The 12,730-nt window shown below is 48.0% G+C and overlaps 1 long non-coding RNA gene across 1 annotated transcript in view; it reads right to left on the reverse strand.

The window, feature by feature from the left end:
* LOC144753368 (uncharacterized) overlaps nucleotides 1-3,847 on the reverse strand; it is a 53,975-nt gene extending 50,128 nt beyond the window's left edge. The window contains exon 1 of the long non-coding RNA XR_013594320.1: nucleotides 2,609-3,847. This is a non-coding gene — a long non-coding RNA (uncharacterized LOC144753368). The remainder of the gene's footprint in view (nucleotides 1-2,608) is intronic.
* Nucleotides 3,848-12,730: the final 8,883 nt, after the last annotated feature.

A 12,730-nucleotide genomic window follows, 5' to 3' on the forward strand; every position in this document is an offset into this window, starting at 1 on the left:
ACCATTGCAGTCCCAGCTCAGCACCATTGCAAACCCGCCACAGCAGCAATTCAGAACCAATGCAGCACTACTTCAGCACTACCACAGCATCAGCGCAGCTTCACCTCAGCACTGCACCAGCTCAGCATCACTGATTACCAGTTTAATACCACCTGAACATCAGCGCAGCACTACCACCTCAGCATCACTCAGAACCACCTCAACATCACTCAGAACCACCTCAGCATCACTCAGAACCACCTCAGCATCACTCAGAACCACCTCAGCATCACTCAGCACCACTTCAGTATCACTCAGCTTAACCTGAGCTCCCCCACAGTACCACCTCAGCATAGCACCATCTCAGCATCAGCACAGCACCCTCTCTGCATCAGTGCACCACCACCAGCACAGCCTCACCTCAGCACCAGGAAGTCCAACCTCCGCAGTAATTCAGCTTCAGCGCAGATCCGTCTCGGCAAACGTGCAGCATCAGAACAGCATCGACTCTGAATCACTCAGCATCACCTGAGTATTACCTCTGCACCAGCACACCACCACCATCTCAGCACGACCTCAGTCTGCCCTTGAATCTGGCATCTGTTGGTTCTCCCCTAGTGTCCATCCGCTGCTTGCATTGTAATTCAGGTTCTATTTCTCAATCTCCACCCTCCTGAGGTTTATGTCCCCCATAACAAACAACAAAAATCTATAACAAACAAGCATTAGAACAGGCAAGAAGAAGCTACCAGCATTGCAAGGGCAAAAAAACTGGAGGAAATAGTTTTTATGTTAAATCTTTTTTTAATAGGGTGGTTTAGTTGTACGTAATGTCTTCTTGGTTATATATAAGGTAACAAAAATGCTTATTTTTTATGATAACATTCCCTGATAGCTTTGGCACAGAGCAGACATGCTTAATTTAAGGGTAATATGTAAAATATATAAGCAGTAGCAAAACAGTAATAAAGTCAACATTAAAAAATCCTTCATTGAATTACAAATATAGAGTAAAAGACAAATGACTCAAAATGGATATAAAAATAATGAAGGTGACTAGAGATATGAATTTTTAAAGTTTTAATTAGAGCAGAGTAGGAGCACCAAAAACCACAAAGGGGTATTGATATTCAATAGTCCTGATAGATGGGGACCTAGACTCAATTTGAGGTTGACTGCAATGAAGTGTGAGTCGGATACACAAACCACGTTCATCCTTGTCAAATATTTTACCTTCTGGCTTGGGGCCTGATTACAATATTGGCAGACAGGGTTTCTCCGTTACAAACATGACGGATATACCTTACAACAAATTCCATTCCATTATATCCAATAGAAGCTGTAATACCAGGGGCGGGATATCCCTTTTGACATTTGTGACGGAGCAGCCCACCTACCAAGTTCATAATGAGGTCCTTAGTCCTTTAAATCCCAATCCTCCACAGGAGTATGCATCTAAAGCCCTGCAGGACCATAGGTGCCCGATGGAGGCTTACAGTAGGGCTCAGTCCCAGTCAAGTTGCCAAAGGTCAACTGGGTACTTCTAGGTAAGATTTGCTTGTAGCTTGTTGTATACCATAACTATGGGGTAAAAGTTCCCTGGACCATCCCAACCTAATTTCAAGATGATAAAAGTATCCAGTTGCACTAAAGTTGGGCTCTGAGAGCTGGGGTATGTGTGTGGGGAGTGTACTATGGTAATCCAGTGTCCTCCCACATCTAAGACTAAAATCCAATTTGAGGCAACCACTGTATACACAATAAATCCAAAGACAGACGTTTGGTAGGACAAAAGCAGTGTCCTTCAGCAACCAGGCCATGGATCCACAAGAATTGTCTTGAAATCCTGTTCTCTCCCCTTTTAAGTGAGCCCTAAGGGTTATATGTAAAATCGGCAGACCTGTCAAGCAGATGTGACTCTTTAGTATCGAAATCGAGGCCCACTGCCCCACCCTGCATATTTGGTTGATTTCGTAGTAGTCCTCTCTGCCTATTCAGGTCAGCGTATTGTTTGCTCCTGGGATGCATTTGGCACCTGTTCACACCTATTCAAGGCTAATCATTTGCTGGGTGCTCGCAGAGGCTCATGTTAATTAGCCTTCTGACAGTTCAAGCAGTTCAAGGGTAAGTTTCTGAAAGTTAAAATGTTCCTTAATATTTACTAAAAATCCTACTCCAATTTTGAATTACATTTTTACTATCTATTAAATAAATGGTGGTTTGATTATTTTTCTAGCTTGTACTTTTCCCGACTTACAGTATTAGTGTTTAAACACAAAAAGTGACTAAATTAACCGGTGCTTAACCCTCCGGTAGGTTGGCAGGCATAACTTAGAGCCAATGTGTAAAGTATTTATTCAGCACTTTAACAGCAATAAAGTGAAAACACCACCACATAAGAAAGATCATGCACTAATTTAGAAAAATAAAGTACATTTTGCCATATTATTTCACAGCAAAATAACAATGAATTTCTTAAAATTTAAAGTGTAAAATAGCACCTAAAAGATCAAAGTGCCAACCATGGACATCTAGTCATGTGAGACTGGGGCAAAGTCGAAAGTTGTGGCTGACCACGATGGAGCGCGGTTCGGATACACAAAGTGTATTGGGCTTGGTCCCCGCTTACCTTCAGACGTAGAATTGTTTTTTCAAGAAAGATGTCAAAGAACTCCATGCGCTGCTGGGCAAGGCAGCTGCAGTTTCCAAGAGGGAGGTATGAATATTTCTATGTTCAGATTTAGTCACCTTAATGGAAGTTGAAAATCTCCAGCTGAATGAAGCTGCAGGCGGTAGCAGACAATGGCTCCTTAAGGCTGGATATCCCTTCTGTGAGGAGCTCCTGAATAGGATTTGCTGCTGCTAAGAATAAGGTGTCGGGAGCTGCTGCAAAGTCAGGCTGACTAGTGAGGTCTCTTGGGTAGATCAGCAAGCAGGTAGGTCCTGATCTCCTCACAGTTCTCAGAGCACTTTTTGGCACAACGTTCTATAAATCCCAAGTTTTGTATGAGGGCTATCTGGGCACCTTTATCACGACTTCCAAGGTTCCAGCACTGAAAGGGCACCACTTAAATGGTCATGACTCACTCCATCTGGGTCCAGGTGTGGGTTCAAGATGGTTGGAAACTTTTCTGTCCCTGAGGCTATAATCAGAATGCCAGTCAACTAGCCCTTAGACTCACTCTGTAAGTCTTGGGTTTTTATACTTGATCATACACAAAAGGAGCATAAGAGGGAATTAACAGTCAGGTTGCCCTCTACTTTGCCCAAGCGTCAATACATGCAGATCAGTAGTGGTAGTATATTTACCTGGTGGTTGCTATCAGAGTTCATACCAGCAACACACCCCCTGGGGAGTATTCTCAACTTTTTAGCCACGTATCCCTTGTAGGTAATCACAGTCGCCGCCCGTCAACCTGTGGGTATATACACATACATATATTAATAAATGCGTACACACTCCTAGATGTTTCGCATATTTTCCGTTTTGTGCAAGATTGCCTGCCACACCTCCGTTCATCTACCCTATTCGTTAAAGTCAAGCATATTATTTATACTGACCAGCATTGCCCCATATATTTGCTGTACTGCTATTTAGTATTTCAAGTTATTCATATCTCACGAAGGCCCAACTTTACATCTCAAGACATTTATCCATACTGCCTCCGAATCAGCGGTATCTCGATTTGACAAGGCAAATCACTCTGCCATGCTGCCCCTGGGTCAACAATATCTCAACTCGATCCAGCGGAACATTCAAGCATGTGATGTCTCTTTAGTTGTTTGTATCTCTCGCCGGGGAATCTCACAGCCCTTAGTCACGCTTACATACTCTTACTGCGTTACAAGGCGCCTCCAGCTGACACTCCTCCCGATCACCCAGAGTATTCACACGCTCCTTCAGGAGTGTGCACCTGAAGGGGACCCGTAGACCCACCCAGTGACCTCTCAAACTCAGCCCCATTATGTTGTCGCCTGCCGGTGCCATTTTGGAGTGGTGTTATATACGCATACTCCGATCTAAAATCCTAATATTTATGCTGCCTTTAAAAACAATTTTATGTTTTTGATGCCATTCACCAAGTGCGTGAATATTATAAATTGTGCAGGAAACACCTACCATCACTGCCCTAAATTATGTTACTAAAATGTAGTCGGGTTTGAAAATGCTGGAACCTCCCCGCACTCTGAATAAAGGTGTGGTAGCACAAACGTGATATATATGCATCTGCACTGCATTGGAGCTAATTCTCTTCCTACAGTTTTTTTATTAACAGCATTCCGAAATGCATTTCAAAACAGAGACAGGAATGGTCACGGCTCACAATTATGTAATGGTGAATTAGTACGTCGATGCAGTCAGGTGTCAATATAATGGGAACCACTATACTCCACATTTTGAGATAGTAAAATATTATCATCATTAGTGGTTCATTGATCACGCACAATTGAGCTCTAACAAGAGGTGCTACTTTTCAAACGAACTTAAGACCATGGCCCCCTTTATTATGAGTGACAATATGTTCCTAGCTGTCTGATCAGTGTACCTCCATCCAGTAATTCAAGCAAAATGTGATATACATCTCAGGTGTACTATCTACCCACTGTATTCCATTCGATACAGTAATTCAGGCACACTTGGTCCACCTTCTCTGAAAAGATCCATCAGATCTCCTTCCTGGCCAGTATGTCTTCCACACTATGTGCATCTTCCTCTACTCTCTTGAGCACTATCCATTTCAAATCCCTTAACTTGTGTCTCTGCTCTTGATAACAGCAAACTAGTTGTGTGGTCTATTTTCCTGCCTTGAGGGAGCTGATATGTTCTTGTGTCCTCACTTTGACTTTGCGGGAAGTTATGCCAATATAGTGCAATCGACAGGCACATGTGAGTCTTTATATTACATTAGTGGTATTGCAATTGTTGATTCAATTCAAATGCCATGTCTTGCCATTTGTCGACTGAACACTTTTTGATGTCTCCGTAAGATCACACACTGAGCAACTGTCACAGGGGAAGTGTCCTGATGGTATGCCTGTTTCTTTTATGTGCTGGATAGGGTGGGTGTGGACCAACCGGTCTCTTAAATTAGAGGCTCTCCTAAATGCAAACCTTGGGGGCGACATTTTGGTCACACTCGTGTCCAACAATGTCTAATGTTTTCTGATGATCTGCCTAATTTTCGTTTCCAGAGGGTCAAAAGTGGTTACCACTGTCAAGCAGATGTCCTTGTGGCTCTCATTCTTTTCTAACAAGGCATCACAGGGGTATTAAGCGCTCTCTGGCGTGCCCTTTTTGCCACCCTGGTAGGATAGGCTCTGTTTTCAAGCTTTGACACCAGGTCCTCAAATTGCTCCATATACATTCTTGTTGATGTACAATGTGAGAAGATGGCCTGGTATATGATGTTCACTATTCTAGTGAGCACCTTGCACCAGTCCAAACAACCCTTATGGTGATGGTTGTAAAGTCAACCTTATAGACCAGCTATCCTAGGGGTAGCATGGACAAAAGAAGTCTTAGGCTAAACTCTAGAGGGCATGTGAAGCCAGCTGTTTTACCATATGAAAACCTTTTAATACCAAATGAAAGAACACCACACAGGTTATATATTCAAAATATATATGTATTTATTTCTAAGCAACCCTCTGAACTCTTTATGAGCACAGGAGCACAAGCGCATAACAAGTAACTTAATATAACATACAAAAGTTGCACAAATATGGATAGGCCCTGGTGGCCCGTAAAACCATATACTAAAATAGTGGTATAAGAGCCACATCACGAACAATGGTAAGGCCTAGAGCCTTGGGAATCGCTGGGGCTACACTGGACTAACAGTTGTTAGGGAGCAGAAGGCCCACGGGATGCGGGTGCAGTGTCTAAATGCACACGCGTGGACACATAGAAGTTAATGGGTGCGCAAAGTTAAAAAGTTAAAGATTTTGGAGTCTTCCAACTGGACTAAAAACTAACCACTTGAAACTAGGACACTAGGAGTGTAAACATTTACAGGCGCACCGCAGTACTTGCGTTACCTCACCCACAGGAAGCGGGTGCATAGGTGTCAAAGTGTGTCGGGTTTCGTCGTGGAGTTCTGTGGAGCCTTGGAGAAAAGATGCTGCAGGCGACCAGGAGAGAATAGTCCGGTTGGATCCAAGGGTGTATCTAGGATGAAGAGTACCTGAAAGCAGAGGGGACAGAGTCTGGGTCACTAGCCAGTGACCAGGATGGAACCAGGAAGGAACCAGGCAATGTCGCGAAGCAATCAGGTGATGTCAAGGAGCTTGTCTCCACTGCCACGTGAACCAGGAGGTGTCAATGACAACCAGGAGCTGGGCACGGTCTGTCCCATGAAGGTTCTCGCTGTCGGCGGTGTCGGTTCTCGATTCGGAGTCAACAGGCCTTGGCAAATGGAACCCACACAGGAATCAAAGATGGCTTCTGGATCAGACCAGCAAGGTCTGATGGGCTGCTCCTGGCAAGGGCCAGTCTGGAGCAACCAGACCAGTTGTGTAGATTTCAGGTTTCGTCGTCACAGAGGCCACTAGCCAACGGGCAAGTGACCGCACAGACGCGTCAAGCAGGAAAATGCAAAAGGGCCCCACGCAGCACTCGGTGAGTGTGGAGAGGCGATCTTCGGTGCAGTTGTTGCTCGGGGCTGGGGCTTCTCAATCCCCAATGCACAATTTCGAGGGTGCCTCAGAAGTTGCACGGAAAGCAATTTGCTGGCTTTCCAAGATGGCCGGTCCCACGTCTCTCGTCACCTCCACGGGTCTCAGCTTTGCTGTGGCTGTGGATCGGGCTGTTGGATGTCTGGAAGTCTGGTTCTTGTCAGGCTCTGTGTTCGAGCTCCGGCGGGAGCAACGACAAAGGAAACCGTTGAGCGCTTGATGGTGCCTGCTTGCACAGGGTGGTCACTCCTTGACCACAAGGGAAATTCTTCAGTCTTCTACGTCAAGTAGGATGTGGAAGGGTCCAGAGTTTTGTATCAGAGTTTCAGTTAGGATTATCTAAAGTCTTGGGACTCAGCTCCTACCTATACACCAAATCTAGGGGCTGGATTACCTGCTAGGTTCCTCCTATGGGTGGGACCCAGGAAGGGGGTAGTTACATCCCTTTCCCTTTGTCCAGTTTCGCGCCAGAGCTGGGGTTGGAGTGCCCCAGCACCGGTTTGAACTGGACTATGCATGGGACACCTTGTGTGCCCCAGGCAGTGTCTCCTTTCATTCAGCCCTCCCTGCCCCAATACACTATAGCCTGTCTGGGGTGGTGCTAGCACCTCCCTGTGACAGGAAACCTATTGTCCAAGCCTCCCTCGCTGGAAGGACTCCCAGCAGAAGGAGGTCAGACTTGTGTCTGTGGCAGCAGCATCCATTTTGTGATGCTGAGGCTCTGGTTAACTTTAACTGGGATTAATGGAAGTAACATGTCTTCTCCCTCTAGAAGGGTGGACATGTTTTGATAAAGCCAAACCAAAGATAGCATTTAACCGCGAGGTTCATAATGCATTTAAGAGTATATGGTATGGCATTATCCTAGAACAGCTATAAGGACAAGGTTCCGAAAGCTGCAGACAGGCTCATCTCATGCTAGAGCACCATCTCACATAAAACCAACCACTCTGCCTTCAGGATTTTTAAGGCCTGCCATAGGAGTGACTTATAGGTGTATATGTGTCCAGATATAGGGTTAGACATAGGAATACTATATCTAAGCAAGGGGTGATTACACAACCTTGCCCCAGCTGAGTGATCATCCAGTTGTGTCAGTTTGGATGGCCAGCCAGGGGTGGCAAAAGATATGCTGCAGCCCCTGGTAGGCCTTGGGTGCACCTATGCCTTGGATACCTATAGTACACTGTACAGGGACTCACAAGAGTGACCCAATATCCAATTAGGTGGTGAGTGGGTTGTGGCAGAGCCCATTGCTGCTTGTGCTAGCGCCAGCGCGCATTCGTTTTAATTGTTTGCCAGTCTGTTTTTAAAACAAAAAACTCTCTTTTAATTGTACTTGTGCTGGTGCAGACGGCGGGTTAGCGAGTTAGGCTTCCCATCTAGGTGCCCCCTTAGCACAGAGTCTGGAAGACCTACCTGACAGAGGACGTACACCGGAGGGCTGATCTGTCATTCATCCTTCGCGCCCCGGTCCGACGCGGTGGTTAGCACCTTTGTGCGGAGGGCGCAGAAGGTAAAGACAGCCACTTCCGGTGCGCGGGAGGCCGATCAGCGGTCTAGTGTTTTGCACGCTGACGGGCTGCGGGATACTTAAGGCACTGGAAGTTCACCCGCATTTGTGGTAAGTGGGTTGTGGCAGAGCCCATCGCTGCTTGTGTTAGCGCCAGCGCGCATTCGTTTTAATTGTTTGCCATTCTATTTTTAAAACAAAAAACTCTCTTTTAATTGTACTTGTGCTGGTGCAGACGGCGGGTTAGCGAGTTAGGCTTCCCGTCTAGGTGCCCCCTTAGCACAGAGTCCGGAAGACCTACCTGACAGAGGACGCACACCGGAGGGCTGATCTGTCATTCATCCTTCCCGCCCCGGTCCGACGCGGTGGTTAGCACCTTTGTGCGGAGGGTGCGGAAGGTAAAGACAGCCACTTCCGGTGCGCGGGAGGCCGATCAGCGGTCTAGTGTTTTGCACGCTGACGGGCTGCGGGATACTTAAGGCAGATGCCTTTTCGGGAGCGCAGCGGACGAGTGTAGCAGGCGCGACGAAGGCGCGCCGAAGTCGCGCTTAAGTCAAGCCCGTCTGCGCCCGTCCGCGATCGTATGCAAGCCAGGGCCAGACCCTATGTCCAACAGGCGGGGCACATACGGTGGAGCAGGCAGGAGCTGATGGCTCTCCGCAGTACCACTTCCAACTCATGTGTGCATAACATGCGAGTGGAGGATAGCATGGTCTGTGAGCACTGCAACTTCTCCTATGACTCTGGCAGGGAGGTGGCTTCTAGAGACCATAACCTGGCCTGTGGCATGCTCAACGTACGTTCCCTGCGGAAACACAAATTAGATCTCTATGATTTAATCACTGAGAAACAATGGGATCTTGTGTTTCCCACAGAGACGTGGTTAGATGAATACTCCACCCCTGATGCCTTAGAGGCGCTACCAGAGAGCTACATAATGCTTAGGCAAGATAGACCTACTGGTAGAGGAGGGGGCATCGCTATTGTTGCCAGGCAAAGCCTACGATGCCAGTTAGACTACTCCCCCATCCTGGACAGTGAGGCAGGGAGCTTCACCATCAAAGTTAAGGAGGGATGCACGCTGAAGGGTCTTTTGATCTATAGACCCCCAGGCCCTATGGCCAGGTTTGGGGAGAGTCTGGTAGAAGGCATTATGGAGGCTGTGCTGCGCAGAGGCAAGTTCCTGGTACTAGGGGATCTTAATTTACATCTGAATGACCCCATGGACAACGCTGCCAGGGATTTCTGCCAGACGCTGGGAGCCCTCCAGCTGAACCAGATAGTAGGTGGTCCCACTCATCAGCTGGGCCACTTGCTAGATCCTATATTTGTTAACTGGGGGGAAGTAGAAGCTATGACTCCCATTCCTATTCCCTGGTCGGATCATCACCTGGTACCTTTCTCCATACGCATCCCAGGGGCAAGACCACCGGAGCCTGCACCACTGCACCACCCTAGGCGGAGATGGGCCACCTTCTCCCAGGCTAAATTCTGTGCGGCACTAACCAATGGGGGGAGCCCTGGGGGGGATGATGCGGATACTGCAAACACCAATCTCTGTAAACGCATCACTGAAGCGCTCGATTGCACGGCCCCACTCTCCCGCGCTAAATCGGGTGGCCGCACACAGAAAACAGCCTTGTGGTATAGTGATGAGCTTCGTGTTGCGAAAGCAGCACTGAAGCGAGCTGAAAGACAGTGGCGAGGGGCTTTTGCCGCAGATGCTAAGGAGATCTACCTAATTGAGAGGCGAGCCTATCACGGGCTAATCAGGAAGTCCAAAGCGGCATATTATGCCACTAGGATTAGTGAAGTGGGGAATTCCACGAAGGAATTGTTTTTGCTCTATTAAACTATCTCGGGTGGGAAACCAGCTATTGCCCCTGATGATTGCTCGGTGGAATCCTGTGACAGGGTTGCAGATTTTTTCGCCGAGAAAGTAGCGAAAATGTACTCAGCGTTCCCTAGTCACCCCACCGTAGGGTCGGAGTTTGTGGAAGTCCCGAGGGAATGGGGGGATAGATACACACTGACCAACTTTGCCACCCCGTCCCCGGAGGCCCTTTTAACGATCTATAGGTCCGTTAAGTCTGGCTCCCCACGGGACCCCACCACCCCGAAACGGCTAGCTGAGAGCTTGCCAGTGCTAGAACCTTACATCAGACACTTGCTGGACGTGTCATTTCGTACTAGGACCGTGCCCAGAGACTGGAAACAGGCGGTGGTTCTACCTCATAGGAAGAAGCCTAACATCAGCTTCGAAAAGTTGGAGAACCTCCGACCTATCTCCCTCCTGCCCTACCTGGCCAAAGTGGCGGAAAAAACGGTAAACATGCAATTGATGGATTTCGTGGAGAAAGCTGCCCTCCTGCACGACACCCAGTTTGGTTTCTGTCCCCGCCACTCAACTGAATCAGCGCTTCTGATGGCTGTGGAGACCTTACGCCAGGGGGCGGATGAGGGTCAGACCATGGCCCTCATCCTATTGGACCTAAGTGCAGCGTTCGACACTGTAGCTCATACCACCTTGCTACAGTGTCTGAACAGCGGAGGGATATCTGGCGCTGCACTCGAATGGCTCCAATCCTTCCTGACAGGGAGAAGTTTTCAGGTTCGCCAGGGGGAATATTATTCCAGGCAATTCGGTCTGGGACAGGGCGTGCCCCAGGGCTCGTCCCTGAGCCCCACCCTATTTAATTTATATGTCTCCCCGGTGGCACCTATTGTCGAAAGCCATGGTCTTCGCATAGTGTCCTATGCTGACGACACGCAGCTGGTCATCTCCCTTTCGCGCGCGCCCCGATCTTGCGGTGGACAGATTCAGAGCTTGCATGCAAGAACTTGCAACCTGGATGTCCACCAACTGCCTCAAGCTGAACGGCAGCCAGACCGAGGTGCTCGTGGTGGGAGGTAGCCCATCTGTTTGGTCGTCGGCATGGTGGCCCTCATGCTTAGGCGAAGTTCCTACACCCTGTCAGGAAGCCAGGAACCTTGGAGTCTGGCTCGACACGGACCTGTCCTTTGGTCCTCAGATAGACCGTGTGGTGGGTATGTGCTTCACCGTCCTAAAAGGTCTGCGGAAGGTTTTAGATCTCCTTCCTACAACGGCCCGTAGGACACTGGTGCATGCCCTTGTCACATCGAGCCTGGACTACGGCAATTTGCTGTACTTGGGAGCCACCAGTAAGGCAATAAACCACCTCCAGGTGATGCAGAATGCAGCAGCCCACCTGATTTTGAAATTTCCCAAGAGAGCTGCTTCCAAAGCAGCCCTTCAGACCCTTCACTGGCTCCCAGTAAGGAGTAGGGTCGAGTTTAAGGCCCTTTGCACCTGCCATCGCATCCTTACTGGGAAGGCACCAGCACCGCTGCAGAGTCTGGTCACCCGATACGCGCCCACGTGCGCCCTGCGCTCCTCCTATGGAAGCCTACTAAAGGTCCCCAGGATAAGAAAAGCTCACATGGGAGGCAGATCTTTCCGCTACCTGGCGGCGAAAAACTGAAATGACTTACCTTTGGACCTTCGTCTGGAGCCATCTGAACTTGGCTTCAGGAAGAAGCTTAAAACCCACCTGTACACACGGTAAACCTCTAAACCTTGCGGCCCAGCTTTGCCTACTCTACTTGCCATAGCGCTGGGACACGCCATCCGAGCGTAACCAGGCGCTTTATAAAATTCCCTTAATTAATTAATAGTTATGTACCTAAGGTACATGAAGTCCATTTTACAGAAAGAGCAGACAGCCTGGGGCCCTGATTAGCAGGATCCCAGGCCAACTAATTAAAAAACCAGCTAAACGCAAGGAAAAAAATCTGGGGTAACCATAGTCAGGTATCCACCTTCCTACATACAATTCCTGCGATATCGTAAAAATTGCCCCACAGGGAAATGATCCCACAAGGCTCTGGGATGGAAGGAACGGTAATGTAACATTGAGTTCCAGTTGGTGGGTTTTTGATGGACAGTTGTATGAAGTTTGTTTTCAGCTGCAACAATGTCCAGGTATAAATTGACAGCAGAGTGCTTAATAATGGTCCATGTGAACTCGAGGCAACTGTTTGTCCTCTGGTCCAGTCCAGATGCATATCACATCGTCAATAAACCTTTTCCAAAGTGAGATGTTTTGTTTGAAGGGATTGGAGACATGATGGATAACATTCTCCTCAAATTGGCCGGCGTAGATGCAGACCAAACTGGGCACAAATGTAGCCCCCATGAGGTCCCGGAGACCTGTAACTAAAGCTGGGTATTTTTAGCCAAAGAAATTTCTAGTAAGGGCCAACTCCACATACTGCAACACAAAGGACTACGGTGTGTCATAAAACCACTCCTATACCCCAAGAGCCTGTGCTGCTGCCACCAGTGTGGCATCTTGGGGTATGCTGGTATACAGAGATTCAATGTCTATTGTCACCAAACATTGATGCTCAGGATCATTCTCCACAGTGCCCAGGATATTTAGGATATCGGTGGTGTCCTGGACAAATGTAGGTTGAGGTTTAACAATTTCAAGAAAAAGTCGGCGAATTGTGATAGCAGCCCTAATAATTACTGGATCCCAG

The sequence above is a fragment of the Lissotriton helveticus genome, chromosome 5_1, assembly GCF_964261635.1.
Source record: "Lissotriton helveticus chromosome 5_1, aLisHel1.1, whole genome shotgun sequence".
NCBI lineage: Eukaryota > Metazoa > Chordata > Amphibia > Caudata > Salamandridae > Lissotriton > Lissotriton helveticus.